General features: G+C 35.3%; 1 long non-coding RNA gene and 1 pseudogene across 1 annotated transcript; one reads left to right on the top strand and one right to left on the bottom strand.

Moving 5' to 3' along the window:
- Nucleotides 1-21,785, top strand: part of LOC100609813 (beta-glucuronidase-like) — a 46,898-nt pseudogene that overhangs the window by 7,609 nt on the left and 17,504 nt on the right.
- LOC107974788 (uncharacterized) lies at nucleotides 1,559-20,324 on the bottom strand. The gene is made up of 4 exons (XR_001717795.3): nucleotides 19,975-20,324; nucleotides 14,284-14,402; nucleotides 2,493-2,561; nucleotides 1,559-1,756 (listed from the first exon to the last, which is right to left on the bottom strand). It is a non-coding gene; the product is annotated as an uncharacterized LOC107974788 (long non-coding RNA).

Raw genomic sequence — 21,785 nt, 5'->3', positions numbered from 1 at the left:
GTTACAGTTAAGAACATGATTGACAAATTTGGTTATTTCCATGGCTTACAATAACCCAACATAATAACCTTAATTGTGATTAATAGCACATATTCAGACACTAGAACCTTAGACAGCCCAGACCATTTTGGAACATATGTTGATATTATTCCCTAGAATATAACCTGAAGAGTATTAAACATCATTTTGGCAATTCCATGTGCCTAAACATGTTAAATAATCCTGTTTACCTCTTTTCCAGATGCTCCAGGGGCGCTCAGCAGCACCCAAAAGCTAGGGGTCAGGAAAGACAACCCTGAGACTAAAGTTTGATTTTGGGAAGCCTGTTAAATATGTTCAGAATTTAAAACACTTGATATTATGAAATAGAATTTTAGATTACCACAAGTTATTTGTTTTGCCAAAATGATGAGACAAAAATCTGAAAAAGCAAAAACCATTCATCAGCATTTTTAATTACATGAAAATCCCATTCAAGAAAGAAAGTTAAATTTTACCCATGCATTAGTTTGCTATTAAAATTAACTCTAATTTTTAATGAAACCTTGTAGACAATCCTACATAATCTTAACCAGTTTGACTATGAAGTGAGATTTTCACAAACCTTTTATAACCCTCTACAAATTTTGCTAAAGAGTGGATTGGCATCTTAAGAAAACCCTGTTCTGCTTTTATTATAGTGTTTACAGAAAAAAAAGTATAATACCCTTTTGTATTTAGTTAATATGTTCACACACAGAGTTTCCTTTGAAAGATTAATTTTTACAATCTTTTCACAATTTGCTTAAACTTTCTACTTTAAAAAGGCAATCCTTTATTTCTAGATAAAATGTATATTTCCATGCTTTCTTATAATCTTTAAATAAAAACACATTTTACTGTTTTTTATACACCTTGCAGGTAGATTTCTTTTTAGTAATTTCAATTACATGTCATAATGGTAACTCTTAGAAATTTTCAACTTTAATGTGAAATCTAGTAGGTTGTTTTAATTATGTGCTAGATGCAGATAAAGTTTGACTCCTTTTAGGATAGTTACGGGCATGGTAACTTCCCTATGTTCCCAGGCCTTACCAATTGTGAGGCAGGTGAGTTGACAGTTTTTAAAGGCCAAAGAAGAGTTTACAACCTTAAAACATTTAGCAAACCTAGTATCTGGCCTGCATAATTTAGACCACATTTTTACACCTTGAAGACATTTGTATTTTACCAATAATTTCTAGGACTTTTTATTTGTAAAGATTAAAGTCATGTGAACTGAAAAGTAACACAGCTTTTACTTTTCCCTTAAAAATATTTTATTTAAGTGCTTACTGTTCTTAGGCCAATTAATTAGAGCCCTTTTTAATAGATATTACACACATAACACATATGTAACCACACAGATAAACAGAAGAAGATCCAGTAGTTATGAGATTTTTCATTGGCTAGTTTCCTAATTGGATTATTACGCCTCCTAGTGAGACACTCTAAGAACAGGGCTAGGACTACAAATTCCAGGGCCTCATAAAAAGCATAGCCAGAAGACAAAGACAGATTTTGAGAGGTACTTACACACCTCTAATTCCAGGGGTTCCATGAGTAAAACAGATTGTTCCCAAAATGGGATTTGTGGCCCCTTTTCTGTTTTCCCAAGGAGTCCCAGGCCACCAGAAGTCATATTAGGGTCTTTGATGCATGCACGAAGAGTGGCAAGACACAGTGAAAAAAGTAATTCAGTCGACTGAGATAAAATCCTTTTCTAGGAAAACAAGATCTATGAAGAGAAAAACATAAAGGCCTTTTAAATATACTCATAACTTGGATATCTACTTTCGCTTAAGCTGAGCACCCTTTAAGACAATCATTTTTCATTAATTAAATCTTTACAGAGAATGCAAACAGTGATTCTTATTATTTCTCTTACCAGTTTGCTCCACTGCCTGTTCACAGTTATGTTCAGGTTCTCCAGTTTTCTCTGGGAGAAAGTGGCTGGGCTCAGGCAAGGACAGGTTTTCGAGTGGACTGCAAATCCCTTTAGCAGAAAAGTTTGATATTTGAGGAGGCGATTTTACAGTAGCCAGAGCCTTTCCTTAAAGGACAGCAGTCCTGCTATACTGTGTGGGGTGCACACAGTTGTTATTCCCCATGGTTAAGTCAGTAGCCTCTGGCACCAGAAAAGTCACCACTGTAACTGCTTGGAGGCAGGCTGACCATCCTTTAGACACCAGTTATGTTACTTGCTCAAGCAACCTACTGGCTGTTGAGTTGGACCTCAAGCCTTAGCTTAAACTTCCAGGGCTATTTCCTTCCTTTCTGATACATAGAGACTGAAAGTTTTCCCTATGGGATGACTGAGGGCTGGTGTTTTAAGTAAGGTACACTTTAGCTGGTTAAAGGCTTTTTGAGCCTTAGGTTCCCCAAAAAGGGGGTGGGGGTGAGTTTTAACTGCTTGACTTTCTCTTATGAGGTGGTACAAAGGGTAAGCCATTTTCCTGTACCCAGGTACTCACAGTCTGCAATATCTTGTAATATCCACAGAATCCTCTTAGTCGTCTTTTAGCTTCCATATCTTAGTGTGCCTATAGGGAAAGAAATGTGCTTATTAAGTCCCAGTGTTTTTACTGGGGCCCATTTTATGAGTATGTAGTTTCGTGATTAACCGGGAGACTCCCCCACCTCCTTCTGTGCCCCAGTTGTTTATCTGTGTTTTTACAGCCTGATCTTTCAGGTTGCTCTTTGTTAGAAGAGAAGTGATTTCTTTGAACTGCATGAGGTTAGAAAGAAAGCTACTTCAGAGCTGCTTTTAGTTTGAAGGAAAGTTTTCTGCCAGGGACTCCCTTTGCCCTGTCTACCCAAATTATTTCTTTCTATCTCCTATAACAATATATTTCTCTCTTTCTACTCCAGATAATTTGATGGATAATTGTCTTCTTTAAAGGTCATAAAATTGAGTGAGAAATATACCTAAAATTTATAGTAAGTAGACGTGAGAAAATTCCAGCTGTTCCTATTGAATATTAGTTGATATCTGGTCATTAAATGGACATAATAATATGTTCCCTTCTGTAGAAGTCTGGAAACCTGAGATCTCCAACTCTATCAAGAGGTGACTAAAAGTTAATAGTTCAATCTCTTTTGTTCTCCATTCCCTCATTTGTATAATTCAGTTATTGCGGTATCTCTTGGAAGTCCTTTTAACACGGACACTGGGCATAATTCAGTGGTTGGTGGGGATTCTGTGAGTGCATCTCTGTATCTGAACAATCATGGATAATCAGTATTTGAAATTCTTCTAACAATACTACCTACAAATGCAAGTTTGCCTCAGGTAATTACTTGCCACCTTGCATATATATATTATATTGATAAATCAAAAGTATTATGACTTTTAATCATAGTACACTGAGATATACATTTATTATATAAATATGGATTATTATAATTAGCATTTCTCCTTAAATTCATTTAATTTTTCTTGATTCCAATTTTTTTTTTTTACTAGTGTGAACTAGGAGATTCATTTTATCCTCTGAAAATAGAAATCATTTAGAAATCGGGAAAGAAACTATGTTCCCTTGGCAAAATCCCCTGGGCTAAGATGCCAGACTCATTTTTCTTCATTGTTCAGTGTTAATTTGGTTCAGCTTTGTTTGCTGCCAGTGCAGTGTCATTTGAAATCCAGAAAACAAGAAAAGAACTTCCATCCTAGTAAATCAATATATTTGGCCCATGGGGAGTTCTTGACTGCCGAATGTTTGATAATCTATGTATTTACTTCTATTTATGATATAATCATTGGAAAAGTGGCATTTTTTAATATAAAGTATATTGAACATATCTCTGTGCAATTTCCTATATAATGTTCAACGTCATACCTCCCTGATCAAGTCAGTTGGCTCAAAAATGTACAGTTATCATTTTTTAATCTCATGAGGAATTTTTAAACTATGAAAAATATATCAACAAATCTATGCTTAAAAGAAGAAATGATTCTATTTTCATAACTTCCTATTGAAATCGATGTGTCTAAATACTAATTATTTTGGCCTGGATTCTACAATAGATTTTTATGGAGTACATTCAAAAGGAGATACTATTAGTCAAATTATATTCTGCACATAACTATTTGGCACACGAAAAGAAAAAACTATTATAGTGGTGTTACCCCTAATGATCTGTTTGGTTTAACTATCATATAAGAATAGTCATCTGTTCTTGGCTTTTATTTCAGTTGCATGAAATTTCCTTTAGAATTGAGTATGTCTAAAAAAGGCTTTTGGAAGAATAAATATTTCTGAAGAAACAGTATATTTAAATACATTTTTAAAGAAGCAAGTTTACAAGAATAAAAAATGATGGCAGCTTCAAAACTTACTGCCCTGCTGTCATTATCCTAATTGCCACTAAACTACTTTATCTCTCACTTGCCACAGAGCTGCTGAGGCTTAGGGTCTGGTAGCAAGGCCTCAGATTTAAGTGGAGTCTCAAAGAGAGGGCTGGTGTATTAATTTTCCCCACTGGGCTTCATGTCACTTTGGAACAAGTGGAGGGAAGTTTATGATGAAGATCTAAAGAAATCAGATGGACTCCAAAGAGAACCTGGCCTGTGGATATCCTGGATCCCATCCCTCATATTGGGAGAGACTGCATCTTTTTTTTGAGTGTTTCATGGAGGACTAGCTGGTCCTCTGCACCAGAGGAGGTGTGGGACAAAACACTGGCATGTATGTTGAGCTCTCTGTACCCTAAAAATTAGAGTAACATGAAACTGAAAACTTGACTGTTGTCTCTTCTTAGGCAAGGAATACATTGTTTTGCACCTCTCTCCACATCACTGCCATGTCACTCCAGTATTAGGAATGAGCTTTAATGAGAAAACAAGAGAAGGCAACCCATCAGACAGAAAAAGCAAAAGAAGGAGAACAGACACAAATAAGATTGCTGTTAGGAGAAGAATATTTTCAATAGAAGTAACAGTTTCAATTTAACTTCAAAAATTGTATTTTAAACAAAAGCAATAAACATTTTACATCTGTGGCTTGATGATCACATTTGAGAAGTTCACAACCAATATTTCTTCAGTTACCATTCTTCCCTATTACTTCTCTTCTCTCTATTGCAAATTCACTTAGACGAATGACAGACCATTAGCTCTTTTGTTCTTTTCTTTATTTTCCTGGATATTTCTCTACTATCTTCTACCTTGCTTGTCTTCTGTTCGTTATGCTACTTTTAATTTACTCACTACATGTTTAATTTCAGTTAGCTGTGTTTCTCAGACTTAGCATTTCCAAGATTTTCTATTTTTAGGGATTCCAGTTTTCTGGTATGAATCTTCAGTTTTTCCATTTTCTCTGGAATATATTAATCACAGTAATTTTAAAATTTGTGTCTAGAATTCTTATACCTCCATCATCTCTGCCTTTGTTTCTTTTGTCTGATTTTTTTTTCTTTTTAATTTCTATCATTTCTATTCTACCTTCTCGTATTCCTGGAAATATATTTTACATTTTGAAGAAAGATAAACTTTTCCTGGTCTAAATAGGGATAGGATATTTCAGTCTTTGTGAAGGTTAGCCAATTTCCTATTGGCTTTTTGTTAGGCAGTCCTACGGTATACCTCTTTTCCTAACACACTTGCTAAGAAACTCCTTTCTGCAATCAAAATGTTGGGTTGAAACAGGAGTCAGCACACTTTTCCTTTGAATGACCAAATGATTAATATTTTAGGCTTTGTAGGTCAGACAGCACATACATAAATGGCTGTGTCTTTGTTCCAATAAAACTTTATTTACAAAAACAGATGTTGGGATGAATTTAATTTGAGTATCCCAAATTGCTGATACCTAATTTAGATCCTGAATATGTGTTCCCTCAATTTCTTAGCCTTTTCCCTATGACTGTATGAAATTGCTAATGCCTCAAGGATAAAAACAGCACAGAAAGGCAAGCTCATTTTTCCGCAGTTCCCTTTTCCACAGGATCTTTCTCTTCTAGTATTAACATAATTTGTAGGCTTGCATTGAAATTTTTTAGCCCCCTAACCCCATGAGACCACCATAAATTCTGAACCACAGTTTCTGCTTGTTTGCTAAGTTTTCTATTGTTATTAATCAACAAATATTTGGAAGGAAAAGTGGCAGAGAATGTCTGGCTCATGTCAATACTTTTCTCTCCATGATCTTGGCCCTATAAAATTCAGGCTTTCTTAACTGCACTCTATCACATTTAATGAGCAGTCTTTGGCATTTCTTACAGTGGTTTTATTTCTTCTTGAAAGGATAAGTTGGTCTAATACAAGTAATCTGTCATAAATGGAAGCAGAAGTACCCAAAGGGAAAATTAAAATGCAATTTGTAGCATCTTGAGTAAGTCAACAAAATATAGAAGTGAAAAACTATAATAACAATGAAATATATAAAAGCAAGCACTGCATAAGAAAATAGATCAAGTATATCTAGTGTTATGCTATATTTTGAAAACTGCTTAATCTTAATGCAAAAGAAAATATGAATAATAGAATGACATGCTGTGCTTTTGATAGGAAGATTAATACAATAAAATTGTCAGTTCTTTCTGAATTATATTATACATTTAATGTAATTTCCATTGGAATCACATGTGTTATTTCTTTGGTTAGGTAAAAATATCTCAAATTCCATTTGAAAAATAAATGCCTGAGAATACCCAGGTCACTTATAACAAAGTAGAATAGTTGCAGAATAATAGACTTATAGTAAAACAATGCAAAACCACCAGAATTTTAAATTGCCATTGCTATAAGAATAAAGTAATCCAAGAGTGAAACAAATGGATTCTAGTGCATGCATCGTTAAAAATTTTATGTTTGACAGTGGTGTATTTTAATTTTGTGGAAACATGACTGATTTAACAAATATGTTGACCAAAATACCATTCCAAGTGGGAGAAAATACAGATGATTAAGCCATGCTACTTATACAAACACATTTTACATAAATGTAAATTAAGGGTAAAAACTAAGTATGTTAAAATAAGATGTAAGAGATTAAACAAACATACTATTAGTTGGAGAAAGCTTATAACCATGTCAAGAAACCTAGAAACTATGAAAAACATAAAGGTAGACATATTTAACTATATAAAGTTTTGTTTTGTATAGATGGCTTCATGCTATGTTGCCTTGGCTGCTCTCAAACTCCTGGGCTCAATCAATCCTCCAGACTTAGCCTCCCAAAGTGCTAGGTTTACAGGTGTGAGCCACCACAGCCTGACCTAAAGTTTTAAACATATGCTGATTCACAAAATACAGTATAAACAAAGTTAATATACCTATTATTGATTAGAATTAATGTTTGCAACTAAGTTAATAACTGTAAGACTGCAAGGCCATACATTCTGAAAACTTAAAGCAAAAAATAATTTATTGTTATTACATTTCAATAAATAATATGTTCAATATGTTTTTCTCTCAGCAACAACTAATGTTGACAGAACAAAAAAAGACATTACAATATATTGCTAGTGGAAATGTACATTTTACAGTACTTGGAAATCTCTTAGGTGAAATGCATTGAAATGTAAATGTGTATATTTAACGTGTCTTCTGTGAATATATCCTATGGAAATAAAAGCCTCAATCATATAGCTACAAGGATGTTAATTGCAACTGGATTGTGGAAAACATAAAATAAGGTAAATATTAATCTATAAGAAAATGATTAAATAAAATATGGAATATTTAACTATGGAAAATATGAAGATAATAAAGAGAATCCTCACTCAGAAGTTTTCTCTTTTTGATCTATTAAGTAAAAACCGTAAGATACTGAGCAGAGAGTATGTATAATATGATCACATTTTTAAAAAGCAAATAAATATATTAAAAATATACTTACATCTCTAAATGTACTATTTTATATAATTTTCTTAGTGTGGAAAAACAATGGGGGTGAATATATATTAGTTTTTTTGCATGCAGTTGGGACAAAGAGACATGGCCCAGAAAGGGGAAATGTTTAATTTACTTAGCCCTTACAGACAAAGCTCACCAATAAAGTCCAAGTTTAAGAGATTTTAGAAAGTAAAATTCTAAATAGCTTGAAAGAAGATAGGTAAGAAATCTTCACACACTCGTAGGTACAAGTTTATCTGGACACACAAAAGAAGATCTTCAGTGGTAGCAGAATTAGTCCCTTAACCACACTTCTTTTAAACACTTTACAGCCTTGCTTTTCGAAGTATGACTTTTGTGCTAGCAGCATTGACATCACCTGGGAACGTGTTAGAGAGTCATATATCTGGCACATCCCAGAATTATTGTTCAGAATCTCCATTTTTACCAAGCTCCCCAAATAATTGGTATGTACATTAACGTCTGAGGAGCAATGCCTTAGTGGATGGCAGATGGACTAAAGTGAGAAGAATGTATTTTTCCTATTTAAGTATCTATAAGCATGCATAGAAATGTGTGACAAGTTCTTATTTTAAAAAATTTTTATAATAGACAAAGTTCATTTTAATGAAGACAATACAATGAATAAAGCAAAAATAACTCTGACAGATTTTGGTGGGAAACTCACAAATAATTCATTGTTAGATTACTTACCATTGAAGCTACTGGAGTCTTAGTTATCTCAACTACAGATTGGAATCTTAATGAAGTAAACCTGTTTCATTAGACTGTCCTCATAACAAAAAGTGTATGCAAAATAATTGAAATATTGAAAAGCATTACATAAATATAAATGAATTGTTTTCATTGGGGTTCTTATTAAATGCACAGAAATCTTTTCCTTTTCCTTTCAGTGTTTTTTCAAATTGAAATTTCAAAGAAGGTCGTGGAAAAATTTTAGTCAATCAGGAAAACTAAAGGCATAAAATATTATGTACCTACTTATTGACACATATTTAACAGATTCTTAAAATTTTGCCTTCAATTCTGTTTTTCTGTTTGCCCTCCAATCTAGTTTTTATGATTTGCACTAACCTAGATCTGTTTTATAAACATTCTGTAATTTTTATAATCTAAAAAAATGCATGAATACTAAATGAAATATAACATTATAAACTGAGTTATTTCAACAGAAATAATATATCTAACAGATAAAATAATGTGATCTATGATCACTGCAGTTAGAAATTTAAATCTTTCTACCAGTTTTCATCAACAGATTCCACCTTCAAATCTAGAGAAATATTTAGAAGGTTGATGAAGACTCAGGTATTTTATTTTTTTAATGAAAAAGAAGAGCATTTTCTTCTTTTTGGGAAGAGAAAGGAAGTACATACAGTGTCTTATAGGAAATATGCAAAAACACTCAAAAATATAATATTTTCATTAAAACAAACTACTTCCAATATCGTATTACTAAAAACATCTACTCACTAAAATACAAGCCCCATGAAAACAAGTGTTCTCAGTTTTGTTTACTGCTAGAACCCTAATCTTAGAACATTGCCTGACATAAAGCATAGAAATTTATGCTTTGGCAATTAAATATTTTCCAAATATTGAATTTTTCAAATAATTTTAGCACAATGATTTTTCAACTCATATTTCAGAAAGTAGAGATTTACCTCTCCTTGTGTAAGTTCTCATATTTTTAAGCTACATGTAATTAAATCATATTAAAATTGAGACAGTGCAATATTTCCAAGCTGTATCTTACAGGAACTAATATCCAGAATGTGCAAGGAACTTAACAAAGTAAGAAAACAAACAAAAAATGAATAATACCATTAAAAAGTGGACTAAGGACATAAATAGACACTTTTCAAAAGAAGACAAAAAATGGACAACAAGCATATGAAAAAATGCTTATCGCTAATCATCAGATAAATGCAAATTAAAACCATAATGAGATATCATCTTATGTCAGTCAGAATGGCTATTATTAAAAGGACAAAAATAACAGATGTTGGTTAACATGTGGAGAAAAGAGAATGCTTATACTATTTGGGAATGTATATTTGTGCAACCTTTGTGGAAAATAGTATGGAGATTTCTCAAAGAACTAAAAGGAGAATTATCATTTGACCCAGCAAATACTCAAATGAAAAGAAGTAATTATATCAAAAGATATCTGAGCTCATATGTTTGTCATAGCAATATTCACAATAGCAAAGGTATGGAATCCACCTAAGTGTCCATCAATGGCAGATTGGATAAAGAAACTGTCACAAATATGTATGTGTGTATATATATACGTATGTATATACAGGATTACACACACACACACACACACACACGATACTATTCAGCCATAAAAAGAAGGAAATGTCTTTTGCAGCAACATGAATGGAACTGGAGGCCATTATCTTAAGTGAAACAACTCAGAAACAGAAAGACAATACCATATTATCTCATTTATAAGTGGGAGATAAATAATGTGAACAGAGGCCTGGCGTGGTGGCTCTCTCCTGTAATCCCAGCACTTTCGGAGGCCAAGGCAGATGGATCACGAGGTCAAGAGATTAAGACCATTCTGGCCAACATGGTGAAACTACGTCTCTACTAAAAATACAAAAAATCACCCAGACGTGGTGGCAGGGGCCTGTAGTCCTAGCTATTTGGGAGGCTGAGGCAGGAGAATCACTTGAACCCAGGAGGCGGAGGTGGCAGTGAGCCGAGATTGCGCCACTGCACTCCAGCCTGGCGACAGAGTAAGACTCCGTCTCTAAATAAATAAATAAATAAACAAATAAATAACGTGAACATAGATTGTGGAATGAGAGGCAGCGGATGCTGGGAAGGGGGGAAGGGTTGAGGAACGGGTTGACGGAGAATTTCTTAAAGAGTACAAAGTAAGTTATTCGGGTGATATAGACACTAAAAGCCCTGACTTCCCCACTATGCAATATATTCATATAATGTAGCAAAATTACACTTATACCCCTTAAATGAATACAAATAAAAATCAAAAATAAATTTAAAAATTTGAGAGTGCAGTTCTTAAAGAATATGCACAAATAGTTTCTGTAAGTTAAGAATATTTTGTGAAGGCCAGGCATGGTGGCTCACACCTGTAATTCCAGCACTTTGGGAGGCTGAAACGGGCAGATCACGAAGTCAGGAGTTTGAGACCAGCCTGGCCAATATGGTGAAACCCTGTCTCTATTAAAAATACAAAAATTAGCTGCGGGTGGTGGTGTGTGCCTATAATCCCAGCTACACAGGAGGCTGAGACAGGAGAATCACTTGAACCCGGGACGCAGAGGTTACAGTGAGCTGAGAACGTGCCACTGCACTCCAGCCTGAGCAACAGAGCGAGACTCCATCTCAAAAAAAAAAAAAAAAAAACTGTGAAGCAAATAATTCAATTTCCTTTTGCATTTTTACTGAACATTTGGATTTTAGTCTCTAAAATTTATCTTTTCATTTTTTTTTTTTCTCTTTGAAGACCTGTGTTTCTTCCATGGTTAACTGAGCAGAAATTTTAAAACTTTATCAGAAAGCAACTACTAAATGAAGGCTTTTCAGGGAAACTGGGCTGTGTTTCTTCTTTGGGGTTCAGCCAGGATTAGTTAACACTAAGGAGATGAGACAATATTTTTGTTGTTCACACACCCCTTTTGTCACGAGCAGTAAAACTTCACATTGGCTACAATAGCAATTGGCCTGACATTTTCAGCCCCGATATTCTCAGCTGTGTGGTACAGCCCCCTGCAAAATGATGGTAAAGCAGTTATTGTTGTTTCTTGCCAGGATTAGAATTGTGAAGTGTAACCAGGAAGTATTTTTCCCCATTTATATGCATATTGATAATTAGGCTCAAGGAAATGAAGTGCATAGAATGGGAATTGAGATTTTGTTTTTTAATGTGAACTTGTTTGAGATCAGCTTCCACCGTTCTCTGACAGATGGATTCTTTTTGGCAGATGATGATGCAAACTGTTCCTTTCGTGCCTGTCTATATGAAATGTATTCTATAAACACATTGAAGCATCATGCTCCTCTGAGTCCTCAGTGCTTGGGAATGTATTAGCACCACCATGATTTGGATGACAGGATTCAGAAGCATCTGAGAGTGGAAACTGGGGGAATACTAGTGTGATTGCTTTGGTTCTCTCAAGGGTCCTGGGAGATAATAATGTGTGGTTCCCTTGAAATTTGACATAGGACATTTTTATGTCAATGAAAAAGAAAAAAGAAACCTCATAGATAACAGGAAATTTCAAACAAGCAAACTCTAAATAAGTTTTAATAAGTGTTTTAACAGATACTGGAAAACTGAACCATTTGGAAAATAGTACTTAGGAAATTTTAAATTCATGAGAAGCATGTAAGGAATAATTCTCTTTCAAGATCTAATTTTCAGGGTCAATTTTCCTCATGATTTAACAGTTTTATAATGATTGCTCTAATATGTTGATAACAAAGAGACTTTGCCTTTTATATTTCTACAATCAAGGGTATAACAGCTGACTCAGTTGTACTTTTACAATGCAAATTTTAATGGGAATTTTCTTGAGGAACTATCCCCCCCCTGGCAAAAATAAATAAATAAATAAATCTGTATTTTAGGAGAGAAAACTAAATTGCTTCAACTGAGCCACAGGTAATGTTAGTTAAGTACATTTAGCCATTCTCTTGGGCAGTATAAGAGTGCTACATTATACACTTATTAGGAAAATATAATGCTACCTTACACATCTGTCCAGTCAGCCACTTACCTAAAATTCTGAAAGTTAGTCTCCCTGAGGGGATTCCTGGAGCCTTAAGACTTCCTTCTTATTCATTGATATTGTTGGGAATTTTGTAGAATACAAAGGGGAAGGAGATGACAATTAAAGACTTTCTGAAATCCATTCAATAAGGTTTTGGTAAAGGCACATAGGGTACTAGCAGAACTAAAAAGAAAGGAGTATGTCTTCTAGATCCCACAGGCATGAATTTTCTCTCTAAAAGTTAGATTAAAAAAAAACTGTGATCTTTTATTTTCCAAGAAATAAATCCACACACTGCAAAAGGATAACACACAGTTATAGATGCTTCTGCACAAATGTGACAGCAAGAGTGCCCTGAATTAGGTAAAAAGAAGTGGAGTAAAGCGTTTATGTTTTTGAGAATGTGTGTGCGTGTGTGTATGTGCACGTGTGTGTATAAAACTATCATCTAACTCAAAATATGTGAGATCAGAGAGGCAGGCCCAGCATGGTCACTCATGCCTGTTATCCTAGCATTTTGGGAGGCTGAAGCAAGAGGATCATTTGAGCTCAGGAGTTCAAGACCAGCCTGGGCAACATAGTGAGACCTTATCTCTACATAAAAACAAAGCAAAACAAACAAAAAACAATTAGCCAGGCATGGTGGCACACATCTGTAGTTTGTAAGTACTTGGTAGGCTGAGTTGGGAGAGTCTCTTGAGCCGGGGATGCCAAGGTTGCAGTCAGCCATGATGGTGCCACTGCAATCCATGAAAAATACTCTAACTGCAGCCACAGATTGGATTTTTTTTGGTTGTGTGATTGAACAGCAGATTTTGATGTTGATTTTTCTAATTTATCATAACACATTTATCCAGGTCAAATCAAATTACATTGGTTTGTGATCAACCAGCCAACATTACAACTATCTGGATATTTGGGTTGTAGGTGTAAGATATCATTGTCATTGGTCAGTTACGAAGATTTGAGTCATTTATAATCTAGTTTCTTAATTGATGACTCAATATTTGAGAAATAATGAGAAAGGATTTGGGAACACAGAAGATGGACCGATAAGCTTCTAATATTCTCTGTCTCTATTACCACATAATCAGATCCTCTTTTATAGTAAAGTTAGTAGAACAGAATTAGTAATTTATTTATTCAATAAATATACAATAAGTGCATGTATATTGAGGTATTACTTTAAGTGAAAGTGATATAGCAAATAACAAGTCAAACAAATTCCTTTAATTTATGGAACTTGTGTTCTAATTATGGCAGGAGTAGGTATTTACAAATAAACACTTAACAAAACAAATACAAAAAAGATAATGTGATTGACTTGAGAGTATAAAGATACCTAAGACTGAGTATACGTTCTTACGATATTTCATTTAAGTGAGTACTAAGTACTGAACGAAACTAGCTCTGAAAAGATTTGTGTGACGATAATCCCACATAGAGCAGAATCATTCTACTGTGAAAATACTCTAGGATTTGAATAATCTATTTTTGGTTAATAATGCCAAAACATATTGGCTTGAAATAGAAATTTTATATTGCTCCTGACTTTGTGGATGAAGAATCTAGGATGGACTCTATGGTGTGCAAGTCTTTGCTGTATGTGCTATCAGCTGTGGTGACTCAACCATGGCTGGAGCAGCTACTCACATAACGGATGAACTGGTACTGGTTGAGAGCTTGGATCTTAGCTGCAGCTGTTGGCTTGGGGCCTCAATTCTTCCTCATGTGGGCTTACTTCAGCTCCCTCACAGTATGGTGGCTGGCACCTAAGAGTGAGTATTTCAAGAGAGAGGAATTGAAAGTTTTCAGTCTCGTAATCTGTCACTTATACTATACTCAAGTAGCTATAGAGTCCACAGATTGAAGGAAAGTGGGTATGGACTCCAACTTTCAGTGAGAGAAATGTAAGGAATATATGATCATTTTTGACCTGTCACAGTAAACCTCTGGCCAAAAACTCTTTACAATATTCCCACATGAAAAATACACTCACCCCATTTCAAGACCCCAGAAATTTCAGTTCAATATAGAATTAGTTTCAAGATCAGGATTCATAATGTAAATCAGGTTTAGGTGTTGAGGAGGCTCCTCACATGGAAAACAAATTCGATGTTGGCTGCTCAGCCAGGCTAGTCCTCTCCATGAGGCAGCTTTGGCTTTCTAACAGCATGATGGCTGACTTCCAAGAGTGAGTGTTCCAATAAACATGAAGTGGAAGCTGCCAGTCTCTAAAGGTCTGGAGGCAGGAACAGATGCACACACACACACACAGACACACACACACACAAAAGAAAGAAACCCTCCAATACATTTCATTAGAGCTGTCACAGAGCCCACCCACTTGATGGGAGGAGTATCAATGAATTTGTGATTTTCTTTAATTCTCACATCTGGTATATCCAAAGACCAGAAAGATGAATGCTTAGACAGTATCCCTTACTGCCCTTTGTGTACTTCTAATTTAAAATCAAATTCTTTAAAGAAATCAGAAATATAGATAATGCTCTAAATGGTATCTTTGAGTACAAGATATCTATAGAAGTTATAAAATTACTTAACTATGATAAGTCCATTTGGAGTATCAGTCAAGTCAATCGGCACAGAGGTCTTACTTTTAGAGTGCAACGAGAGAAGAATTACAGTGGCCCAAAGTAGTCAGGAGCAGGAGGAGCAAGAGAGTGATTAAGAGCTCAGTACTGAACTGCAGCTGAAATTAGAGGCATCCAATGTAAAAGTCCATTGGTGGAGGATGACAAGAGGACCACAAATTGAGCAAAACAATACAATTTGGAGGTTAAGTTCAACTGAAACACAACAGGAAGTGAGAACAAGGGGAACAGGAAAGTAAGGGAATTTAAATTTATTGTCATAAGCAGGACTTAGTATTAGCTCCCTAATACTGCCTCCTAGTGCTACTATGAATGGTGAATTAGGTTTAAAAGTACATAGGTAGGAAAAATAAATAAATTAATGATTTTCTTCCTCTGGAAATAAAAAAATAGATAATTACATATTGCTTAGAGTGAGATATTAAATGGCATATGGAAAATATGGATTACCAAGCTCTAAAATATTTACAAGTTTTTTCTGGGATCCAATGGAGACCTGATTTGGTATTTTGGAGGATACTCTTAAGTTTATGGGATTTTTCTGATGATTCCTTTTTTAATGCTTAAGTTAACACTGGAAGAAATCCCACAAGCACCAATCACAGTAAACAGAACAATCTATTTTTGAAAGTAGGCATGGTCAAGATGATTTTAATTGGTTATTGTTTTTTTTTTTTCTGCAAGTGAACAAAGAATCAACTTGGCTCTAACTCCTAGTCCTACTTCAAGACAACTTGTTTTTCTTTCCTTTAGAAACTTTCCTTTATGTTTCTCCATTTCTTCTAAGGTGAGTTAGAGCATCTTCAATGTTCCTTTAGTCACATTACATCCAATATTATGACTTTTGAATTGTGCTTAAGAATTCTACTTAATTGTTTTCTCCCATTATTGTGAAAATGAGAACACAGTAACTGTTTCTAACTGCCATAGATCTGTTCTGTTTAATGTGGTAGCCATTAGATACACAAAGATGTTACTTAAATTTAAATGCAGAGTATTATTTAAACTTACATTAAATTAAAATTAATTTCCTCAGTTGCACCAGCCACATCTCTGGTGCACAATAGCCATGTGTGGCTAGTGGCTGCCACTTTGGAAGGCATAGATATAAAGCACAGCCATCATTGCAACAAATCTATTGGACTGTGCTGCATAAAATTTTTCATAATTTTTATAGAATGAAAGAAAAACATCTATGAGTCAACATTGTTACAAGAATTTGACTTCATGTAGGAAATTGTGAAAATATGCATAAACATATACATATATATACACACACACACGCATACTGAATTTCAGTTTTCTTGGCATGGTACTGTACTTAGATATAAATAAAATTTGAAATATAAACATATTCAACATAAATTAATTCATGAAATATAAATTAGAACCTGGGCATGTTAAATAAAAGCATTCCATTTCACAGAAATGATTAATGACTACAGGTTGTTTGGACAGTCTAGCTTGGTTATTCACTAAGATTAGCCGTTGTACTCTTTAGTTGTTCATATCGAGGATCCATACTGGAGGAAATGGAATGACTAAGAGAGTGAATCTATATAAATCTGTACCATGCCAAACATGGTGTGAATTTCTGTCACACTAAAAGGTGCCTTAACCCTTACTTAAATCTATTTTTTAAAACAGCTTAAGCTATAGAATCCCTTAAAGAGGCAATCTGAGAGACAATGATGTAATGAAAACTGGTCAGAGTTACAAAAGTGCTTTTCACACACAAGTTATATGAAACAGAGAGCTAGAAATCAGCAAGTAAAGGGAAATAATTTTCTGATGGTCTTATTTTTAGCTCTTTGGAAAATTACAGAGATGATCTGATAATTTGATTTTTTATTCCTTAACTCACATAAATAAGACAGGAATGACAAAACAGTTGAAAGAATGTGCTCTTTGGTCCTTAGTGGAATGTGTGCTCCTGCTACTGATCAGAGACTCTCCAGATTTATGCATTTTGCTTCCTTAGCTGGAAATAATCGCAGACCTTCAATTCTACATGAAGAGGGGACAGGAAACCCCTATACTTTGGAAAATATGAGACAATGAAAATTAAATATTGACTGAAGAGGAAAATTTTTAATTGGATGGGAAAAGTTAATACATCGTGGAATAGAAAATGAGACCATACCTCAAAACAGTCTCAGATACATGAACATTTACTAGTTGTATTTTTCCATATAGATACAAAACAGTCTCAGATACATGAACATTTACTAGTTGTATTTTTCCATATAGATACAAAACAGTCTCAGATACATGAACATTTACTAGTTGTATTTTTCCATATAGATACAAAACAGTCTCAGATACATGAACATTTACTAGTTGTATTTTTCCATATAGATCGCCATGTATGGCAGGATGAATTTTTCATTTTCCCCATATGGATGTTCCTACACTGAATGTTTTCTAATCTCTGCTGTTCTTTTATAAATATTCTGAAGACATCATACTTCTTATTAAATAAATACAAACAACTCTCTCCATTGCAATAATTATGCAAACAGAGATTATTGCTTTTGCTTGCACCTGATGGAAATCTGTATATTCAAATATTTATTTTACTTCATATATTCTCCATGCTTATTGCCTTTTTTAGATTTTTATTGACATATTATAGCTGTACACATTTTGGGGGGATATGTGATATTTTGATACCTATATACAATGTGTAATGATAAAATCAAGGTAAGTAGGATATCAGTCACCTCAAATATCGATCTTTTCTTTCTATTGGGACCATTATAATTATTTTCTTCCAGCTATTTAAAAATATACAATAAGTTATTACTAACCGTAATTTCCCTTTATTCCATCTATACAATTTTATTTGTATGCCTTTAACCAATTTCTCTGTAACCCTTTTGTTTTTTAATTCTACATCCCATGACCTGTCTCCTTTCCCAATGTTCTTTTCTATCTATTCTTATAAACACTAGGCCTTCCCTTCTGAACTACAGTGTGGTCTTTGTTGAAGTCTTTAAATTTCTTTCTAAGATAATCTGATGGGAGTTTTGGGGTGATGGAATAATGGCTCCCAGTATAAAAGAAATCCATGTGTTATAGCTTATCCTAACATAAAATAGAAGGTCTATACTTTGGGAACAACAATATTCATAATGAAAGTAGACACAAGCTTTTTTTATGCTTTGTATTGTGATTATTATATGTTAAAACTTTATCTTGTTAAAAATTTTAATCTGCCAAAGTATTATTACAATCTTTAGTTTGGTCATGACTTTTGGTCAATTTTGTATCATTATTTGTAAAATACTCCATTATATTTGTCCAGAGTTTTGGAATTTGACCCACTTTTGTTCCTGCCCACTTACTGCTATATAGACAGAATCAGAATCTGCATATATAATTGATATCATCGTAAATTTTAATTGGTCTTGGCCATCAAATCTGATTTTGGACACGGATGGAATGACTCCAGTATAAAACCTTCTTGGCTGTAATAGTAATTTTTCTTTGCATGCTGGCTTCATCAAAAAATTTTTAATGTCATTTTCTATTATAGCAGTTTTGGAAGCATAGGTAACTGGACATTTCAGAAATGTCAATGACTTATCTTTCAGAAATACAGGAGATCTTATTATGGGAGAAGGATCCTGTGAAATTGTCTATATTTGAAGACAGCAGAGGAGCTCTTTGACTCTATTTTCTGTTTTTTTGTTTTGTTTTGTTTTGTTGTTTTTTTTGAGACGGAGTCTTGCTCTGTCACCCAGGCTGGAGTGCACTGGCGTGCCATCTTGGCTCACTGCAAGCTCCGCCTCCCGGGTTCACGCCATTCTCCTGCCTCAGCCTCCGCAGCAGCTGGGACTACAGGCACACACCGCCACGCCCGGCTAATTTTTTTTTTGTATTTTTAGTAGAGATGGGGTTTCACCGTGTTAGCCAGGATGGTCTCCATCTCCTGACCTCGTGATCCGCCCGCCTCGGCCTCCCAAAGTGCTGGGATTACAGGCGTGAGCCACCACGCCCGGCCTTTGACTCTATTTTCAAACAGCTGTTCCAATGATATTTCTGTAGTGCAAGTACAATATGAGCATATCACCACTACTCTACTTTAATATTTCCATGTTCTCGCACCCCTGGCATAAATTTCACATTCCACAGCGTGGTTTACAAGTTTTGAATATGTTCCCTAATATTTTTCCAACCTTATCTCCATCCATTTCCTGCCTCTCATATGCTGCTCCTAATAAGCAGTCTGTCATTGTATCATAAGCAGGCTGCTGTCCTAATCATCACATTCTCATTCTTAGGCCTTCACATGTACACTTTCCCCACTGCCTTGATATCTTACGATATCCCTTCTACATCCCAGACAGTTACTTAGCTTCTGTTCTTTCGTTTGACTCTCAATATCTGCTCAGCCTTTTTTTTTTTTCCCTGTGAAGTTTTTGACTATTCTTTGCTCTATACACAGCCAAATAACTAGAATCCCTCCTTCGTGAACTTGGAATGGATAGAGACAGCAGGAAAATTTTGAATTTTTTCATGAAGATAGAAAATAAAAATCTATTAATTATTGCATCTGGATAATGTGTGATTCCCACTAAGTATTTTGATCATGGGATATCTATGGGGGCCTCTTTTTAAAATCTCTACAAATGCCTTGTTTCCCTCTAGGGAAACAGTCATCACATTATATTTTTTTTGTAGATATAGAGACACATTTTGCATGTCCCTTCAAAGAATAACTTACTGTCAAGCTTCAGGGAATGTGTGAGTATGCAGCCTTTATTTGTGAGCTTCTTCAGGATCTGCCTTAGCTGTAGAAATTCACTTTGCCTGAGGTCATAACTTTTCCCTGGGCAGTTTGTCTGTTGACTCTCTGTGGTAGGGCTTAGAAGCCTAGCTATTTACTTAAAAAAAAAAAAAAACAAACAAATAAGAAGGAAAAATTGCACTAAAGGAAAAGAGATAACCAGATTAGAAGATTAAGGACAAAAAGGTCTGGAGTTAGAGGCATATATCAATGGATATATGGGAGCAGCTGCAATGTGAGAAGATCTTTGTGTTCCATATTAGTGTCCACCAGAAAGCATATACTACAGAAGAGGATTTGCACAGCCAAGTGGATAAAATAGACCCATCAGATGACATCGGCTTGTGTGTGTCATAGAGTCTTCTAGTACCAACACAATGAACATGTGCATGATGTTGACAGAGTGGTTGTTATGCAGGCTGCACATAAACATAAACCAAATAACACATACTCCATTAAGTTTGATTTACAAGGAGCCACCATCAGATACCAGTGCTGATCTTAGGAAGTTTGAGGGAGCTGGGGTTGAGAGTAATCCTTATATGTGTGTTGGGGAGTTTCTCCTCTATGTGATGGATGCTATAGTTTTGTTGTTGTAAACTGTGTAACAGAGTGAGACAGAGTCTCACTCTGTTGCCCAGGCTGGGGTGCAGTGGCGCCATCTCTGCTCACTGCAAGCTCTGCCTCCTGGGTTCACGCCATTCTCCTGCCTCAGCCACCCGAGGAGCTGGGACTACAGGTGCCCGCCACCACACCTGGCTAATTTTTTGTATTTTTAGTAGAGACGGGGTTTCACAGTGTTAGCCAGGATGGTCTTGATCTTCTGACCTCATGATCTGCCCACCTCAGCCTCCCAAAGTGCTGGGATTACAGGCGTGAGCCACTGCTCCCAGCCCGTATGCTGTAGTTTTAGGAAAGATAGTAGGTTTTTGACTATATGTCTTTGTTTTATTAACCCTATATTATCTCTTCCACATAGTTTTTTGTGCCTGCTGCCTAATTTTTGTGACAACTGCTTCCATAAGGGCATCCTTGCTGCTTTGAGAACGAACCACCCATGGACTTCATGGTTTCTGGGTAGTTTCATATGAGGCTGTTGCACTCTTTCTGGGAGGTGCTTTCCTAATCATTCTGATCTTTTCCTACTAGAAATTTCTGGATAATTTCCAGTTTTCAGTAGTCCTTTCATTTATCCTGATTTTATATTTTTCTAGGTTATTTCTTTTGGCATTTGGAGTAGGGAAGTCTGATGAAGTCCTCAGCTCTTTTTCCTTAGACGCCTTCTATATTTCCTATTTCCAAATTCTTAAGGATTCCTTATTTCTATTCTTTTTTTGCACCCTCTGCAGAATCAACCTTATATTGACAAAATATATTTTTACATTTTTGGGTGACATTTACAAGTCCTTAATTAATTAATTAATTAATTAATTAATTTTTTGAGATGGAGTCTCGTTCATTCACCCAGGCTGTAGTGCTGTGGCGTGATCTTGGCTCACTGCAAGCTCCGCCTCCCAGATTCATGCCATTCTCCTGGCTCAGCCTCCTGAGTAGCTGGGACTACAGGCGCCTGCCATGATGCCTGGCTAATTTTTTGTATTTTCAGTAGAGACGGGGTTTCACCGTGTTGGCCAGAATGGTCTCGATCGCCTGACCTCGTGATCCGCCCGCCTCGGCCTCCCAAAGTGTTAGGATTACAGGCGTGAGCCACCGCGCCCGGCCCAAGTCCTTAATTTGTAAGTCTTGAG

Source organism: Pan troglodytes, chromosome 4 (genome assembly GCF_028858775.2).
Source record: "Pan troglodytes isolate AG18354 chromosome 4, NHGRI_mPanTro3-v2.0_pri, whole genome shotgun sequence".
Classification (NCBI taxonomy): Eukaryota; Metazoa; Chordata; class Mammalia; order Primates; family Hominidae; genus Pan; species Pan troglodytes.
The sequence above is the reverse complement of the archived record's forward strand: the minus strand, read 5'-3'. Positions and strand labels throughout refer to the sequence as shown.